The sequence below is a fragment of the Notamacropus eugenii genome, chromosome 5 (genome assembly GCF_028372415.1).
Source record: "Notamacropus eugenii isolate mMacEug1 chromosome 5, mMacEug1.pri_v2, whole genome shotgun sequence".
Classification (NCBI taxonomy): domain Eukaryota; kingdom Metazoa; phylum Chordata; class Mammalia; order Diprotodontia; family Macropodidae; genus Notamacropus; species Notamacropus eugenii.
Window position 1 is genome coordinate 239580975 of NC_092876.1, and position 20357 is coordinate 239601331.

Here is a 20357-nt window from a genome sequence, read left to right on the forward strand (position 1 = left end):
GTTGAATTACTCTATCCCTGACCCATGCTCCTGCTCTCAGGACAGTACTCAATATTCCCATGTTGTTGTTGCTAGTTCTTCATCTTCAAAGATGATCATTGACATCATGGGGTGATGTCTCGACTGGAGCATGAATTGGATTTAAGTGAGGCAGAGTTGTGGAAAGTTGTTAGCCTTATTCTCTCTTCTAGAGTCTTCAAAATCCAGTGACAAGACAAAAGTTGGTGGGTTGGTTGAGTCAACATTAATAACTATTTAATCATCAGCCGATCACTAAAGACACTGAATCTCCATGCCTGGTTTTCTCACCCTTGGTGAGCGAAGGAAATATATGTATAAGAAATAGCTAGCAAGATAGTTTGACTGGATTGTAGAGTGAAGGAAGGGAAGTAATATAGAATTAAAACTAAAAAAGTAGGTGGGAAGCAGGTGGCAGAAGATCCCAAATGGTAGGCTGAGGATTTTATATTTTATCCTAGAAAAAATGTGGAGGCATTGAAGAGTTTTCAGTAGTAGGGAATGTTAATTTTGCAGAGGGGTGGAGGATGCATTAGAGGGGGGGAAAGTTGGAAACAAGGAGACCAATTAAGGGGATATTGGAACAATCCAGCCAAGAGGGAATAAAAACCTGAACCAGAATAAAGACTGTGTGGGACAAGAGAAGGGGACTGAGATATGTTAGGCAGATGAGATGTCGCTAGATTAACAAAGCTCTATTACTATAGATAACTTGATGACTGAAAAATAGTTTGGAAACAAGACTTGACAACTGATTAATATATAATTGGGAGTGGGAGGCAGGGTAATGGAGAGTAAATAGTCATAGGATGATGCCAAGATTTCAAACTCAGAAATTGGAAGGATGACATTATTCTCAACAGAAATAGGGAAATTTGGGGAAGGGGTGGTGGGTGGGGGGAATACAAGTCCAGTTTTGAACTGTACTCTTGAATTTGAACTAGAGGTGCCTCTAGGACATGTGTCAAGAAGGCAGTTGGTGATGCAGAACTGAAGTTTAGTGTCTTGTAAAAAAGACACAATCCATAGGGAACCCTTTATGATATGATCCTTCCACTGGCTCTTGTATCTTCTTCCTTTCTCTTCTCCCACTTTCAGCTTTTTGTTCCAAGCCTCTCACAGACTTTCTGGGTTATGTCATGGACACTTGGGCACTGTACCCACTTTTATACAGAGATGAGTCACAAGGAAAATAAGTTCCAAAAGAGACAGAAGAATCACATGCTATTTTTGAAATACTTTTTTTTGCTCTTTTCAAAGAACTCCCAATAGCCTTTAAACTCCAATTAGTGACCTTGCTCAGTACTGTTTTATACTCTCAGTTTTGTTTTGCTTTGTTTAGCTTTGCTTTTAACCAACCTCATTTAAAAAACTCTCACTTACAAATTAGTAGGGAATGTTGAAAGTTATTTTTCCCTAAGATTAACGTCAGTTTACAAAGACCTTTCCTTCAACAACATTGTGAAATAGTCAGCACAAGGCTCATTATCTCCATTTTACATATGTGTCTTAGAAAATTTAAGTGACTTGCCTAGGTCTCACAGGTAATGAGTATTATACCTTGGAATCCAGGTTTCTTACCTCCAGGTCCAGTGTCCTGATCACTATACACAACTGCCAAAAAATCACTTTGGAAAACTTGAGAGCTATTTGGCTGAATACTGAGCTTTAAAGGTGAGCCCAAGACTCAAGATCATTAAGGAAAAGAAGCTCATGATAAAGGACAGCCTCCTTTTAGTTTAGATAATATCCTTTTGCTGGGCAAGGAGTCAAAAATAACTTGTGATTGTTTAAGAACCCCTAAAGGTCATTTGGTCTGGCTTCTCATTGTGAATGCCTTCTAGCAGATTTCTATGTAGCAACAGGACCTGAAGTACCAGTCGATGTACCAGCCATTCTGCTTTCCCCATGTGTTTGCTACATAGAGCCCAGTGGCTGAGGAAGAATGCTTCACAATCTGTCTGTTTCTAATTCTTTTGTGCTGGCCTATCTGTTAATGTCCCAAGTGGGTTTACTTTACAGCAGTGTGATCATCTGTGTATTATTAACTAACCACAAATTAAAGTCATTACTTGGTGCTTAATTTTATGTAACATTTCTTTGTGGTGTGTACAAAAGAAATTTATTTTTACAGGAGTTTGGTAAATAACATGTGCCATGATTAATTAGGAAGTATAATGGGCCTGTTGATTTGAAATTAAATTTCTTAAAATTGGTATTTGGGGGATATGTGAGTTGATGCTGAAGCCCTTTGATTCTGCAAGGAAGTCTGTATTGGTGGGCTTCATGGCATGAATCAGACCTGTTGGACTTCACTCCCAGGAAGAGTTGATTTGTTGTGTTGGCACCTATGGAAACCACCCATGTCGTCTGTATCAATGAAGGACCTAACATAAAAAAAATAGAAAACATACATATATAGGAAAAATTGCATTAAAAGATTATAGATAAATAGCATTTCAGTCCTTTCCAAAATCTAAACAGCACCTAACAATAAAAACACACAGATACAACCTGTCAAGCCAGAGGTATCTTAATGACAATTTCAAGAAGGAGAAGAAAGAGAAACAGCATAAATTGGCTTGGCTTGTGATGCAGGGAATGAAATTAAGGAATTACAATTGGGCACTGAGAACAAAGGAAATGGCAGGAAGGGAGGGTTGTAATGAGCAGAGCATGGTCTGAACATCCACGATGACAGAACACTGACTGAAGAGTGACAAATCCAATCAACCAGTTGCTGCATCTCCGTGATAGCAACCAAATGAGTAGCGCTAATGAAGTTTTCTTATTGAGTTGACTGAAATGGGGTTGTTGTTATGGCATGGTGTAGACACAGCCTTAATCTAACAGTTGCAGAATTGCCTTCAAAAACATTAGGACTCTGGAAAGAAATGAGAATATTTCTCCAACGTTTAAGACTAGTGAATAAGACACAAATGATTGCTTATTGTGGTCCTTCGTTATCAGAGAGGACCAATGACATGGGGAGGGTGATGTCTTGACTTGGATGTGAATTGGATTTGAGTGAGGCAGAGCTGTGTAAAGTCATGAGCCTCACTCTCCTCCAGAGACATTGGAGTCCAGTGGCAAGACCACACTAATGATATTCTGGTACATGATATGTAGTATGAAAGTGAATGTCTGGACATTTCAATTCTCCAGTCCAGTCACTGAGCCTAGGTTCTCCTTAACATTTCCAGATTACCACCATCATCATCAAACTGATGCTTTAGAGGCTTACCTTAGAATCTTCTCGTAGCTCAAGTGAAAGACTTCATGTCATCTTCACATTTCCTCAGTGTAGTCATTAGTCAAATTCAAAACTCATCAAATTAAGACTATGCGACTAGGTATATTGAGTGAGGATCTCAAGTTCAGTAGTAAAGATGACCTTTGGATTTGATATTTATGATATGTACCCAATACATTTTGAGTGAGCAATGAACTGCTACGCTATTTTTATAACTAGATCATATCTCCTATTTGATTTGAACATGCAGTTTTGAATCTTTGAATCTCATCGTGGGGGTACAGGGACTTCTCCCGTCTTGTAACTCACATATTCCTTCCAGATATGGAATCATAATCAAATCAACTCTGCCATTGCTCCTGGAAAGTATAAGTCAACCTAGTTCCCTATGGCTCTACTCCCCATTCTTGGAACTTTCTAAACAAAATGCCTCTCCTTCCCCCCACCCCCAACCTTGGCTACAACTCTTCGTTACGTGTTGTTTTTCCCATTTGTGTATAAGTTTCTTGAGGGCAAGGACTGACTTTGTTTATTTAAGTCAACAATTATTTATGAAGTGCTTACTATGTATCAGACTTGCCATCAAGGAGTTCACAATGCAAACAACTATGAGAAAACAAGATGTAGATAGAGCGATATAATAATGTAGATGTTAGATATCTATGATATACGTGTGTATACGTGTATATGTGTGTGAGTGCATGCATGCGCATGCACTTGCACATGTGACTGATTGGTCTCCCAGTACTTAGCATAGTGCTTGGCACATAGTAAATGCTTAATATTTTTTTCCTATTCGTTTAATTCGTAAGTCCTATAGCACAACTTTTAAATATGTGAAATATCTATGGAACACTATTTTTGGTCTTGGTGGACATGTTACCTATTGCCTTTACTATATACTTAAGTATTATTGATACTGTAAAATTCCAGTGGTAGGATTCTATATGAGGAGTGAGAGGAGGATGAAGGCCACAACTACATATGTGCACACAATGTACTTTTGTTCCCCCAGGATTTTATTTCTCGACTTTTTTTTTTTAATACTACCATCCTTCTAACCCAAGTTCCTCTCTTTCCAGTTTTCCTAAGAGATTGAATACATTTCCACTTCTTTCCTGCCTTACCTAGTCCTACTTTCTGAAATCAGGATATCTTGTTGAGTTTCTTTTTATAGGTGGTCACTGTTGACCACTACAAAGAAATCTGTAGGTACTATAGATAACAGATAAAAACAAAAAGTTACAGAATTCTTAAAAGCCAGATTTTGTCTTTCTTGCCAGCATAGGGAGATCTAGGCTGAAATCTTGCTTAGTCCTATCTATTTCCTTTCTGAGATGTCTAGAAAAGAAATGTCTTGTGGGGGCAGGGTTATGATGGGACAGGCATTCAGAAATGGAGATACACTTTTCCTTCAGAAATTGAGCCAGTCAACTTGTGGTTCTGTTATTATTGCTATCTTAAAATAGGAGCTATTTACTCCTTTGAATTTACTCTGTAATATCAACCTCATATTTTTGCATTTTTTAAAAACTTTTCCCCTTAGTCATTTCATTAAATCCTATTAATTAAATTCAATAGACACTTTAAGTGCTTACTAGGTACAAGAACACTCTGCTCAGTGCTATTTGAAATGCAAAGTTTAGATAACCTATCTCTGCCCTCACTGAGGTTATATTTCACTGAGGGATAGGACACGGGATATGATCCACATATAGATAATTATGCTCTTAATTATGACAGCTGGGTGACAGAGTGGATGAAACTCCAAGCCTGAAGTTAAGAATGCCTGTATCTCAAACGTAGCTTTAGACACTTATTAGCTGTGTGATCCTGGGTGAATCACTTAACCTCTGCCTGCCTCAGTTTCCTCAACTAAGGGAAAATTTAGCACTTTTAGAACTGTTTTAAGGGTCAAGTGAGATAATATTTGTAAATTACTTAGCAAATAGCCAGGCACATAGCAGATATTTAATAAATCCTTTCTTCTCTCCTTCCTCCTTCCTTCCTTTTCCTTCCTTCCTTCATTCTTTCTTTCCTTCCTTGCTTCTACACATCTCTAATGCACTGGAAGCATTCATTTGTGTTAAAGTGCTATGTCAGGTCTGATAGGATAAAGGATCAGGGGAAGATTTCATGAAGTAACTCATTTGAATTGGGTTTTAAAAGACAGATAAGAATTTGACAGGCAAGGAATGGGAATGTAGGATATTCAAGGCACAGAGAATGATGTGAGTGAAAACATGAAAGTGAATGATCTCATGCCATATGAGGAATAGTTGATGGTGCTGGGAACGTTTGACCCAGAAAAGAGAAAATCTGAGGGGACATGATTGCTGTCTTTCACCTGTCATATGGAAGAAGAAGAAAACTTGCTCTGCTTTAGTCCCAGAAGACAGAAATAGGAGCAACACATCAAGATTTTGAAGAAACTAATTTTTTCTTGATGACAGAAGATATTTCATACTGATTAGAGCGTTCTAAATGTGGGATAGGTTGTTCCAGGAGCAAAGGCCAGCCTTCACTTGAGGCCTTTGAGCAAAGGCTGGAGGCTCACTTAATTACGTAGAATCTAAGGGGCTCAATCCTTTGTCAAGTATGGGTTGGACTAGATGACTTCCGAGATCCTGCCCAACTCTAAATCCTGTGATTATATGAATTCCTTTTAGAAAAAAAATCTAACCACTTTCTTGCTGGAACTAAAGGTAACAAGAAATTTATTCAAATCTAGTGTGGAGAGCTAGGTCAATTAGAGCATTTGTTAGAAATTGTGTTATTGATAGGGAGAAGAAACCATCATAATAGATCTAGAATGGTGGACTACCAGAGAATTAGGAGGACCTCAGATAGGGCTCAGCTATGCGTTTTGTCTTTACATCTCTCCTTGACCTCTGCTGTTATTTTCCCTATACTCTACCCTTTTGGGGGGTACCCAAGTAAGCCAAAGAAAATCTCATGATAACCTGAGCCCAAAAATACTTGAGCTCAGAAGCTCAATCATTTTCAGTCTACATATGCACTGACAGCTGAAAGTATACTTTAGAAACAGGAACTTCATGAGTAGATCCAAAAAGAGGACCAATTTTGAAATGTCAGGAAGCAAGGAGTCTTCTTCAGATCTCTGAAATCCATTATTTCAAGACAGTCATCTTTGTATCTCCAACACATAGAATACTCCCTTGCATAAAACAAGAGTTTAATAAATGTTCATTTAATTTGTTAAGTAGAACAAGATGCACTTGGAATAATTCCAGAGAAATATGGCACCCACACACGGCCATTTGACCCTTTAGTGTGCATATTTCATTAATATGAGAGAAAGGAGGTTGCCATAAGCTGCACTAGCCAATCAATCTTATGGCTAAACTTTAAGTTTGATTTAGAAAACAATACTCTGTATTTTGATGCTTTTTAAAATGTTTTTTCAATAAATTTTGCTTTTGTAAATTTCAACTTTTGGCTGAACTAAAAAGAAAAAGAATTCTTATATACTTAATCAGGATAGATAGGGAGGAGCACTGTACTAGAGACTTAGGGGAATGGCAAATGACTCTTTCAGAGGATCCAGAAAAAAAATTGTTGGGGTAGGGGCAGAGAGAGGGAAAGGGCAGGAAGGGGAAATTGGGTTGCTGACACCTGGCCCTTTTTGTCCGGACAATATCCTCCAATTAAGTTCCATTTGCAACCTTTACCCCTCCAGGAATGCTTTGCAACAGAGACCTCAAAAGAGGGTCCACACAACATATTAGCTACATTAAACTGTGCCTTCCAATTGTACCAGAGAGAAATGGAATGTATCTTCAAATGGGATTCCACACTAGATGGTTATTTTTTATGGAGTGCTTATGTCATTCACAAAAGAGATGTAGCATCCCCAAGGGAGAGACAGCAGGTGTACAGTTTCTCTCAAGGTTATTTAATTGCTGTCAGAGAAGACGTATGATTAACAAAACCAAGTACTGGAGATATGAAGTATAGACAATTTTAAAGTTGTTTATATAGTTGATTACAGTCTATCATACAATATGTTTATTTGCTATAAACATGCCTATCACAAACTGTTCCCACACCTGTGCATCCATCTAAACAATCCACCACACAGTTCTTTCTAATTCCTGGCTGCAAGAATGACAAGCATGGAATTTAGGATACCTAACGCCCTTTCTATGAGGCCCAAGCTCAAGATTCAATTCCCCTTATGACCAAGCAGAGCAGATGAGCACTGGCATAGTAATTGTCACTAATGTTCCTCCAGGAAGCACAGGTGTGTAAAGAATGCTTTGAGTTCCATTGGAGGAAGATACTTGGCCTTTTATTGTATTCACTGCCCCCTCGTGGTGGTGCTTCTGGCAGGGTTTATAATAACCATAAAGAATCCAATGTATTATGGGTCACCTTGAGGCTCCAAGATCATCCGTGGGATTTGTGCACATACAATTCAATGAGACCATAGCATCTTAGCCTCCATCGAATTTAACTCCCTCATTTTGCAGACAACAAAGCTGAAGTTTAGAAAGTTTACATGATTTGCCCAGGGTCATATGGCTAATAAGGGTCTGAGGTCATATTGGAACCCAGGTCTTTTTGACTCTTTAGTCCAGCACTATATCTACTCTTCTCCCTCACTTTACAGATGAGGAACTGAGTCCCACGAAGATTGAGTGACATATCCAAGGTCACATGAAGTAATCAGATAAGTACAGTGCCTGACAGGTCACTTAATAAATGTTTGCTGCATTATATTGAATTGAATCAATAAGTAGTAGGGCTAGGATTTGAACGGAGGTCATCCAACTCCAAAGCCAACCAAATTTCCATTCTACTTCAGTTCAATGCAATCCAATCCAAACTAATCCAACAAGCATTTATTAAATGCCTATCATTTACAGGGTGCTAGGTGATGGTGAAAAAAAAGATAACAGAAGAGTTCCCGCCCTCAAAGTATTTGTATTCTACTGTAGTATATTACACTACATTATATTATTTTATATTGTATCTATTGATTATACAATAACCAAAAGGGGAAGAAAGACCCTTACATGATGACTTACTGTCTTAAAAAATCAGTGGAAGAGGGAACAATAGCCATTTTGTTGTCAGTTAAATACATTTGTGCCTTGTGGGTATATTTAATTAAACTAGTTCAATTTACTATAAATTGTGAAGTCAATTTTTAAATTTTTTTTTACTACTTCTTAAAACAGTGAGTACTTTTTGCTTTTCAGGTATATCCTGAGGTTTGCTTCCAATGCTTTTTGTGTTTCCCTTCATGAAACACCCTCCACTGGTAAAGGCTCAGACAAGTGATTGCGTCCCAGGGGTGCAAAAGGAACCAGAGCAGGAGAGTGTCAGGGTGTCATGCTTCCCGAGGTTGCCCAAAGGGAGTATTAAAGCCCCCCCTTCTATGGGCAAGTATAAGTTACTGAAGAAGAATCCCATGTTCCAGAAAACAGGGACTTGGTGTTCAACATTATGTTAGGGGGGAAAAGTTACTAGCCTAAAATGGCATTCTACTTTGATTTTTGAGAACTTGGCTTGAAAATGCTCAGGCATGAAACTGAGATGAACTTTGTCATCTAAGACAAGTTGCTATATGTACGTGTCCTATGTGCCCAGCTTGAAACAGTAATCCTACCCATGGCAGAGCAATGGTCCATACCAGGAATCCTAGTTTGCTGACTTCTTGCCTGTACAGTTGTCTGTATCATCTTTAAATTTAAAAAGAATCGGTTGTATTGATGGTCTTTTATTACATCACAGTCATTTTTGGCAGTCATTTTCTGATATATATGTATATATACATATATATGTATATGTTCCCCATTGAACCCATTGTTGTAACAAAGGAAAATGGTTAAGCAAAATTCAAGAGTCATGGTGACAGTATCTGACATAATATCCAACCTTCCACTTGTGCTCCTTTACCTCTCTCCTGAGAGAAGCAAGCCTATTTCATGATCTTTTTTCTGGGAGCAGGATGGGTCATCTCAGTTATTGAGTTAGGCTTCCTTTTAGACAGTGGAGTGTTTCCACTTATTTTACAAATGAGGAACTGAGGCAAGCAGGGTCAAATGACTTGCCCAGGGTCACACAGCTAGTATGTGTCTGAGGTAGGATTTGTACTCATGAAGATGAGTCTTCCTGATTCCAAGCCCAGTGCGCTGTTCACTATGGCTCCAGTTGGCTGCCCAGGCTTCCTTTTAGAGTTCCTTTTGCTTATATTATTAGTATATATGGTTCTCCTGGTTCTGTTTACATCATTCTATGTCAATTTAAACAAGTTTTTGTGTCATTGCCTTCTGTTGCCAAGACCAAGCCCTAACACGTGCCCCAAGACTAGGAGGTGCTCAATAACTACTTGTTATTGGTGACCATATTTTACCAACAGAGGCAACAAAACAACTCACCCTTTTCTCCCCTCCTTCCCTAGGAATGTACTCTCTCTGGGATGAAATGATAGGGGGAGGGGAGCGGACTGGGGGAGGATATCCTATCATCTCAAAGACAGCTAAAGCTGCCCTGGCTGTTTCCAGCCAAACTGCCTGTTCGGGCTACAGGGTGGGCAGGAAGGCAGTTAATCATATACAGATTTTTAGTTACATAGCTTTGGGAAGCGAGTGTAGGAAGCCAAAGAGTGCACCCTGGAGAATCCTGGATGAAGACTAACTTGTTCCCCTGTTAATACCCCCACAGCCCACACCCTTCTCAGGGTTTGGCAGACAAGATGGTTCCTGAGCTCAGTGGACCAGACAGGACCCTCAGTGCTGGAGCAGAGAGGGAGACATTCTCTTTGCACTCCAGAAAGCCTATTCTCCCACTCACAAAGAGTAGTCTTGGACTCTGTGAATAAAAAAATGTCATCAAATGTAAAACTTAATCACAATCCATTAATATTTATTGAGTGCCCACAAGCTGCTAGGATTATGGGACGCATACCAGAGCCATGATTCTTGCCTACAGGAGTTGTACCCTAATTAATCCCAAAGCATAGGGAATCTTTTCTACGTGAACACAATGCCCCTCTTTCAAATGAAGTCATTGTGCTATGTAGTCTTTATGCTAAAGATATAGAAATTCAGAAGCAGATCTCTTGACTAAAGTCGCAATAGGAGTGAGGCATTAAGCCAAGGGCAGGTGAGAAAGTCTGTTTGTCAAGGTCCGGAGGTGTTTCCAGGTCTGGAAATGTCCGGACATGTTTCTTTTTGAGATCTCCTCTAACTACCTTCATCGTCTTCTCTTTATTTCTTCCATACATGGAGCCACAGACTTTGAGATGCAAAGGAGGTGAAAAAAAAAAAAGTGAGCCATGTGCTGCTAACTCAGTCATGGGGTCTGTTGGTCATTGATTGGCCTCTTTCTAAGCTCTCCCTGGTGATATCTTTCCACCTCCTACGGATGCTTCTGCTAATATTATAATGTGGAGTCATTAGCCTTGATGACATCATTGTAGGAAATTTTGGCCTACCCAAGTCCTCTTAACTTCAGCATCAACTAAAGGGTCTCATTTGGTTTATCCATAAATTTTAGTTCATATTAACATGAACATGACTCAGTACAACAAATTTTTGAAAAGTATTTTATTTCAATTAGGTCCAAAGTAAGCTTTCATTTACAGTCCTTGATAAAGCACAGGATATAGCACAGGATAACACCTGTCATGCCAAGATGCATACAGCAATATGACAGGTTGGGCCAGGTAGGACTGGGATTCTGACAAGACAGGAGGGTCCCGGCATTACTGTGCATCAGATGAACAAAAGTTGAATTTTGGAAAAGCAGGTGGCACTGGAAGGATACAGTAGATGCTATTGGTCTGGGTAGTCCAGGAGTTGGGTCCAGAGAAGTCAGTTAATGAGATGACCAGGTATTGCCAACTGAAATAGGCAAAGTTTAGAGTTTCATTAAACTTAGTTCTATTAGAACTCTAGAGAACTAGAGTTCTATTAAATTTAGAATTATTTACTTCTAAAGTCATATTTGATAAATTTTGATATCATTTCTTATAGCAATCAAGCAACAAGTATTAATTAAGCACCTGCTGTGTACCAGGCACTGTGCTGAGTGATGAGAATTCAAGGACAAAGGGTGCAACAGTCCCTATGTTTAATGAGCTTACATTCTGATGAGGGAGATAACACATACAAATAAAAAAATACAATATAAATGTTAACTGAATAAATACAAATGTATCCAGAGTATTTAAACGTAAGGTAGTTTGGAGAGAAGCCACTAGTAGTTGGAGAGATGAGGAAAGGGTTCATGCCGAAGGTGGCAGTTGGGTTGCATCTTAAAGGAAGAGAAGGATTCTGTGAGGTGGAGGTAAGAAGAAAACCCATCTGAGGCATGGGGCACATACACAAAGTGTGATGTGTGAGAAACAAAACAGTTTGACAGGATAAAAGAGCACAGAAGAGAATAGCCTCCATCGATGCTGGACAGGGGGGTTGGGGCCAGGCTGTCGCAAACTTTTCAAACTGGTTTAATTATCTAATTTTACATTTGCAATTATTCTGCAAGATACATAGGACAAGTAGTAATGTCCTTATTTTACCAAGCTGAAAACTGAAGCACCGAATATCCAGTGTCACATATCTTACTAGCTATAGGTAGAGTCAGGATTATAGCCAGGGGCTTATCCTATATAATGTATCGTCTTCTCTTTGAGTAATTTTCCAAATGAAAAAGGATCTTCTTTGTCTCTGTGTTTCTCTGCTTCTGTCTCTATCTGTCTCTGTCTCTCTCCATCCATTTATCTGTCCATCTGTCTATCTATCTATGTGTATATATATACACATACATATATATATATAAAAGTTCCATTTAGTGCTATTTGAAGGACACTCATTCTTTTACACCCAAAACAGTTTCACACATCATAAATACCAGCCCCCTCAGAAGAAATGTGTGAAAAACAACAGTTGCATTTTGATTTTGGCTCCTTCCATGACTGACTGCAGAGTGTGCCCTGAAAAGTCAGGTCATGAGATCTGAAGCAATGAACTTTATGAAAAAAAATTCCCAAACAAAAGCAATATTTCACTGTGATCCACACTAATTCTCAGTCAGTTTGCAGAGATGAAAATGTTGCATCACACAGTTGTCATACCATAGCTCCTCTGTCCAAAACTGACTGAAGCAATTACTTTTCACACCTTCCTCAGAATCAGAAACTATGCTCAAAAGGGTTGCAAAAAATAAGCAATTTAAGCAATGCATTTTTAATGTGAATTGGATGCAGTCTTAAAGGGGAATCTTGTGGATAAGCCCTTTCGTAACAAGCTGGGAGTCCTTCCCACCCCCCTACCTCTTCCCCACATGTTGGAGAACCCGCCACAAACTCCCAACCAGCTGGGTTTTAATTGATTCCTAGTATTGCGGTGAAAGTATGGCAGATAAAACATGACAGAGTTCTTACTGATGTAAATGAAAATGTTGGAGCAAAACAGCTGGGGAAAGGAGAAAGACTCTCCAGGTTTACATAACCCCAACATGCTTACATTGTTTCTTCCATGTTTTTCCAGCCCAAACTCACCTGGTTTTGCTCAAGACCTAGAACACCATGAATTGTATCCAGCACCTCATATTTATTCATGCCATCATCAAGAACATCTCTGCAGGCTTGACCAAGATCTGTCATGGAATATGTTTATCCAGCTGCATGGCAAAAAACATAATACAGTCATGATTTTTAGGCCGTCACCTACTCCATATTTTGCTACACTGATTAAATTAGCTCATAAATAATACTATTGAAACATTAGAAACTCATGGTGTATATATTTAGTTAGTTGAATACCCTTTGGGGCATTTTCAAGCATTCCTAGCCACTTAGTTACTTCATTAGATGTCAGAAACAATGAAAATAACCTTTTTTTATTCAGAGCCTTAATGATCTTCATAAGAAGAGAGAGAATTCCTCTAAGTGATAACTTCATCCAAACCCTGCAATGTTAGATAGCACTAGGAGCCATTAAAAGGCCGCGGATGGGGGATGTTTGAGTTGCAGCAGGCAGTGACTTAAATCCCTTACGCAGACAAGGCTTGACTTTTAGTTGTGACTCACTGTACTTGGTTGTGGGCAGTTGTTCCTTCTGCAGAGGCAGTGACAAAACCCATCCCATACTATTCATACTTCCCATGCTTCTGGATGAGCCAATAGCTTCTTCTTTACAAGATAAGGCTAATGTGTCTGTTTGCATCCATGATGTCAGATTTTTGCCCCTAAATAGCTTCACCAAGGTCTATTTTTAAAGGGACCTTCGGAAAAGGCTGTGTGCCCTCATTGATTTGATCAGCTAATCAACAAGCATCCATTAAACGACTACTATACGCTAGACCCCTAACATGGAAATACAAAGTTTGAAACCATCTCCACTCTCATTTGAAGACAAGGGGCCTGCCTTTGTCCTCAAACACTGGCATGGATACCAGTCATGGAAACCATATTGACATACATGCCAGGCGATAGAGCCAAGAGCCACACACAATAGGATTCGTATCCTTGTAAAACCACCTTCAGAAATAAAATATTTATGGATGGCACCAAGGGGCAATTACAGATTCTAGAATGGCATCCAAATTCTTTTAGCAGCTCAGGGAATAGCCGTGGTTAGCAACTGTTCACAATGTCAAAGCTTTTGGAAACTTTTTACAGTCATTTTATTGTTTTTATTTCAAAAAATAAAACCTAAAAGAGCTTGAAGAGGAGGATTTTAGAGGTTTGCACAATAGCCTGGTTTTAGTGGTTTTGGTTCTTTGCATTTTACTTTATTTGCACCCACTAAAATTAACCAAAATTAATCCATATTTGCACAAAGGCAGCAGATACAAATGAGCTCCCCTCGACTTCACTCTGTGAACTAGCTAGGGTATTTTGGAATGCATTGGCCCTGGGAGGAGAAGTGCTTATCACAAACAACATATGGGTATTAAAATCTGAAACATCCAAGAAAGAACAAGTGAGCCATTTTCACTTTTTACTTGTTCCTAATTTTTCCCTCAGAAGATGAATGATTTCTAATCACATTCCATTTTCGACTATGGGTTTTGGATCTAGGGCAAGAGCCAGGTTGGTATAAAAATCCTGGCGTGTCTACAGCCCCTTCCACTGATTAGCTAATGCGTTTGTGTCATCTGCTTTCCTTGTTGTGTGAAAACACACTGAGGAAATGTGTAAGTGCAGTGAATTGTTCCCAGATCTTTTATTCACCTTTCAGCATGCTAGTTCCTTCCCTTGGCATTGATATCATTATGCACTTGTCAAAGATAGACTGTCACTTTAGGGCCCCCATTATGTGTAAGATTTGGCAGCCAATTTCACCACTGGGATTTGCTTATATCCTCTGTATGTTATTGTACTTCTCTGGCATCCAGTAAATTCCGTAACCCACTTCTTTGATGTTCATTCCAGCCCCTAAATGTGGAAACAATGACTGAAAATTTGGATCAAAGCATCCCATAGATGCTAGGCAAAAGAGCTATGATAATTTGCAAGAGCTGAAAGTAATCTCCCTAGCTAAAATCTAGGCCAATAGTCATCTAAGAATGGTTCTTACTCACCCCCTAAAAAATATGAGGAAGTTAGAGAGAACAACCCCAAGGTTCCAAGAAAAAAGAGACCAAACTTAATAGCTGCTGGATTGAGACTTGTGGTTATTTCTAAACAGAGTAAGCAAGTGATTTGTTTTATTTGGTTAACCCATTCTCCTTCTCTACTCTGGTCCCTTTACTTTGTAACCTGAGGTTTGTAGCTGTGCCTCTTTCACAATGAAGGAAGTCTCCAAATGTTATCTCTGTAACGTAGACTTCATGGGATGCTCATTATTTCTGTGATTTAAGAATGGAACTTTAAAGTCTGTGAACTGTCTAAAGAAATTTTCAAATGAATTATTAGAAATCCCCGAGCTACTAGCATTCAAAGCAGTCACTCTCTCTCTAGATTTAGCTGTTTGCTCATGATCTACTTGCAGAATACCAGCACAAATAATTACTTCATTCCTACTTATTTCATTGGGTCAACTTTGACTCATAAAGGCAGTAAAGCAGGTAACCTCACAGAGATGTTTTGAGGACAGATGAGCTAATAAATGTGAAAGTGATTTCAAATCTTTGGGGAAAAGGTGCTATATAAATCTGAGGTATTTTATGGTTATATTTTTCGCTTCGCCCCATTTGGTACCCAGAAATGTGCTACTTATAATTAATACCCAGTGTTGAACTATTAAAAAATACCCGAATCCATCTCTGACTTTGAAAAAAAGATACTGGAAAGTTCATATTCTAAAATTGAGAAGGATTTCTAGTAGCTGATTGTATTGGATGAAAAGAGAGTCACCTTATTGTCATCGAATTTGATCAATTAAGAAGTTGTGTACCACCATTAGGTACCCGGAACAGCCCTTAAAATGTCCATTCCAAGCTGCCACCTTTAAATAGTAGCAGTTTTTATGACCAGACGTGTGCAACACTGACATCTAGTGGCTACTTGAGATAATTCCATGTGTATGTCCTTTAGTAGTGGTCTATGTGAAAGTTTTACACATCATAACAAGCATGTTCTGTACTTGGCATCCTTTTTTGATCTATTATGGGAGTTTTAAGGTTCAGGTCATGTTGTAATTGAAGTGGAATACTATTCTATTCTTTGCCTGTATCCCCAGTAAGAGAATGACTCTGGAAGAGGAATTTTCTAATTCCCATTTTCAATAAGCAACCTATCAGTTATTATACATCTAATCTCTATTGGTTCTCTCCCTCTGCTCTCTCTAGCAGAGCTTATTCTCTTCTGTGTCTATAAAATATATATGTGTATTATGTGTATTTAAGAGAAAAGAAGTGCTACATGTCAAAACTAAATATTTAGGAGTGGCAATGATAATAGTAATGAAATTCATTCAGGGTCTCCCAAAAGTCTTCATGAACATTCCAGCACTAATAGTTCACTAAGACTTTATACCAGAACATTATACTGAAACACTCAGAATAATGCTTTCATGTTTGCAAAGCTCTTGACTTAACATTATCTTGTTTGAGTTTCACAATAGCCCTGTGGGACATGAATTACAAGTATTTTCTGAAGTTTATAGGTACTATTGCATGTACAATTTTCCTTATTTTGCAGATGGGGAAAACTGAGTCTGAGAAGTTAAGTGACTTGCCCATCTTACAAAGGCAGGATTTGAAGACAGATCTTTCTTTTTCACTCCAATTCCAGCATTCTACCCACCACACAGGCTTCCTCCTCGAGCATCAAAGAGTTGCTCAAAAAAAAATTTCCTGGAAATGAGGCGTCTATGTGGCTAACTGTCCTCAGTGATTAGTTATGAGTTAGACTTTCCAGTTTTCATGGTCGTGCTCTAAAAAGTTGATTAAGGTTTTAAAGGGGGGAAAATAGATCTTACTGACCCAAGTCAAATTTAGCAAAAGGTCCGTTACAGTGAAAATATATGTGGGAAAGGAGTATATGAGTTGTCTTTCCTAGAATTCAAGGGAATAGAATTTCCTTTAAAAAATTATCATCTAACTGAAGGTGTTCTATTTTTCTCTCATATTCAAATGCTAGACAGCCTAGCAAGGCAGCACTAATCAATTTTCATTTTCAAAGAGTAATTCATAGAGCATCTGCCCAGGTACATCTTAACAAGAGCCTCCAGCAATAAGCATCATGCAGTGAGATATTTGCTTAGCGTTTTTTGGTGATAGCCCTGGGCACTCTTTAGGGACATTCCCGAGAGTAGAAACCTTAGTAAGCCAGGTCAGTCAGTATTGATCACTCTGAAATCTGAGTGACCTACAAGCCTCCTCACCTGTTTCTAAGACAGTATGTTGTCAGTGAGACAGCCATCTTCTGCCTCATGATTTCCTGTTCTTCAAGCTTTCTGAAAAAGGATACCATTCCATTCTGATTCCTCTGATTAAAAAAAAAAAAAGATATGTTAACATAAAACAGAAAGAAATGAAGGACATTCCCCTTCTGTCTGCCCTACGTCTTTTAGTACAGTATGACTGAAAAATAGTATTGAAGCTTTAACCTAATTCTTCCCCCCAATACACACAAAATTTGTCCAAGTTTATCTCCAGTTGCATGTACCCCCCATTGTACCCAAGGACAATGAGAAGGTAGAAATAGAGGATTGAAATCATAAGGAACTAGTTAAACTACAAGGACTTTTAAAATATATATATTTGTGATGTACCTTATAATAAACTCACCTCTGTTTCCTGACTTTCTTGGCTTCCTTCAAGGCTCAGCTTAAATCCCCTCTTCTACAGGAAGTCTTTCCTGATCCCCCTATTTCTAGTGCCTTCTCTCTGTTGATTACCTCCAATTTGTCCTGTATATATTTAGTTTGCATATAGTTCTTTATATATCATCTACGTCATTAGATTGTGGGGTCCTCCAGAGTAAGGACTGTCTTTTGCCTTTCTTTGTGTGCTCATCGATCCAACTTGTGCTGGGCTCTTCGGGGGTACTTATACTTATTAGATGACTGACCGACAATAGCACTGGCAAGTAGGGGAAGCCATTGTCTTCCATGCAAAAGTCATCCCCATTTGTTTTAGCTAGAATTAAGAGTAGGTATATATTGGGACTTTCGGAGTCATTAGATTCAACAAGGGCTATTGTAAAGCTAATTTCCTTTTAAATTGACACCCCCATACAAACATACATCCTGTAAAATAGGACATATAGATTATGAACTGGGAAGTATTTCTGTTTCCGTTGCTACCCTCAAGGTAGTATATAATTTTTCCTCTCATATCTAGTGTTTTCTTTATATACATCACAGGGGCCTTTCTCTTCAATTCCTTGGAGATCCCCCTTCCCCTATTCCTCCTCTCCTTCAATTTCTGCAAACGCTTGACTGTGCTCCCCCTATCCTGGCTCCCAGGCAAGGCTGATTGGACAGCTTTCAGAGCCTATCTCCAAGGTTTCTTCGTAGACCAAGGGATGAGTGTGATGACTGAATTCTGAGAAACACAAAGGCCTCCCCCATCCAGCATCCTGTCTCCATAGCATTACCAGCTCCTGCCAGTCTGAGGAGCAAGAGACTGGGAGGAGGAATCAGTATCTTTCCTTTCTTCATAAATAAAGAACATACTTCTACCCTTCTGCTTTCTAAAGATTTCTTCAGTGTGTCAAAGGCAGGACAGTAAAGCTGTAGAATTCCACACATATCGTTCTCCAGACTACAGAGCAAGGTGGATTCTTACTGCAATACATAATCTAATAATCCATTTACTTTCTTTAGAGAGAGGTTATATTTACAGGTGGCATTTGGATGGAATCACATACGATAAACCTGTCCACTCCCATTCCAGCCTCAGAATGCAGAAGAATTTGTTTTACAGGCATTCTAGAATGTTGACATGGTCAATTGGCTGGTTTTTGTATTCTGGAACATATCAGAGCATCAGTAGGAAAAAAAATTCTATAAAATGGTGGTGGGGTTTCTGATTTACAGACAGTGCCGGTTTGAATTTTCACAAAAATATTTAGCTATAGGACAATGTATTAGGCGTATTCTTAAAGGTAAATAACTGCAGCCAATAAAAGTTCAGCCTATAAAGGGTCCCATCTTCCAGTAGTTTTCTGCACTGAGAATTACTACCAGTATAATCATGGCTCCCTGCACACTAATATTTCCTCTGATACAGTATGATCAATGTTGTGGAAAAACATTTATTATATTTCTTCTAGCTACTTAAAGGCATTACTGAATTATGGGCATCGCAAAACGAACCCACTGTGCATTTTTTCTTTATGTGACGTTTTTACAATCTTCATTTTCTGCTTTGCAGGCACTGAGCTATAGAAATCCACATTCTGTTCCCTCTTATGACTGCCATCGGGCCCAGTAGTACCTTTCTGCTTTATTACATCTGAAATGCACTTCATAGGATAATATTCATTTTCATCCTGGGCTGGACTCCTCTTCCAAAGGAAGAAGTTATGAAAGGAATTAAACAATCGGTGTTGTTAATAACACTTCTTAATCTCCGTACTTAACAAAGGTTATGGAGTTTAGACTGAAAAAAAAAAGGACAAGGGGAGGAGATGGTATTTGACTACCTCGTTCCACAATGGCTGATGAACTCAGGAGCGGGTGGGAGCTTTGCAGATCTGACATTTAACAATTTTATTAACATCTCTGCTTATTATGTTCCTTCATCTCCAGAATCAGCAGCAGGAAGAGTGTGTCCAGCTAACAGCTTGCCCATCTTGGGTCTTTCCAGGGAATGAATCAATTAGCACGAGAAGCCATGATGCAAATGCTCCGGGGTCACCAGGGATGCTGTTTGCCTTTTTGATAGAGAAAGCATGCCATAAATAACATCACACCTCAGGAAATCATTCTGGGCTGCACAGATGCAGGCTAGCTGCTACAGACGACAGAGGGAATCATTTCCTCGTTCTCTCTATTCCTTACCCCCCTTCCAGTCAATGGAAGATTTGTAGCAAAATCAAAGTATTTAAAAGGAGGACAGTATGTGGTAACAGAGGCATGTTTAGTAATTTTTTAGTACCCAGAACCCATGATTTATGACCCAGAGCTACAGCCAACTTTATTACAAAAATGACTTCACCTATAATAACCTTATTCAAGGCTCTCTGGAGAATGATGTAGTGCTGAACAGCATTATAATATAACTGGTATTCACAAACAATTCAGGTCTCATTCTCCTTCCCATCGACTCCCCCATTTGTATGCTTTCCTCCTTCACCTGCTGGGATAGGTGCGGTTGCCATGCAGTGACTGTGGTGGGCCAGAGCTTGTTCCCTATGGGGACATGGCTGGGCCAGACATTCATCACTATTCAGAGCAGAAAATGGCCTCCTGGATCTTGGTCACATTTTTACCCACCCTTTGTCCTAAAGGACAACCCACTTTGCAGAGCAATTCTACTGTCTTCACCACTCCTTGTCTTTCATTACCAATTCTCTCTGCCCCCCCCAACACACACACACACACACACACACACACACACACACACACACACACTCGGGGCACATACAGACCTCTACCACCTGAAAAACAGTTCTTTGAGACATCCCAGTCTCCGCACAGGTGCAATTTTTAATCAC

General features: G+C 39.1%; 1 long non-coding RNA gene and 1 pseudogene across 1 annotated transcript; one reads left to right on the forward strand and one right to left on the reverse strand.

Annotated features, from left to right (window-relative positions):
- The window catches only part of LOC140505911 (nitric oxide synthase-interacting protein pseudogene), a 44526-nt pseudogene extending 24587 nt beyond the window's left edge, over nt 1-19939 (forward strand).
- Nucleotides 10834-17571, reverse strand: LOC140509112 (uncharacterized). The gene is made up of 4 exons (XR_011968578.1): nt 17483-17571; nt 17077-17180; nt 12804-12925; nt 10834-11145 (listed from the first exon to the last, which is right to left on the reverse strand). It is a non-coding gene; the product is annotated as an uncharacterized lncRNA (long non-coding RNA).
- Nucleotides 19940-20357: the final 418 nt, after the last annotated feature.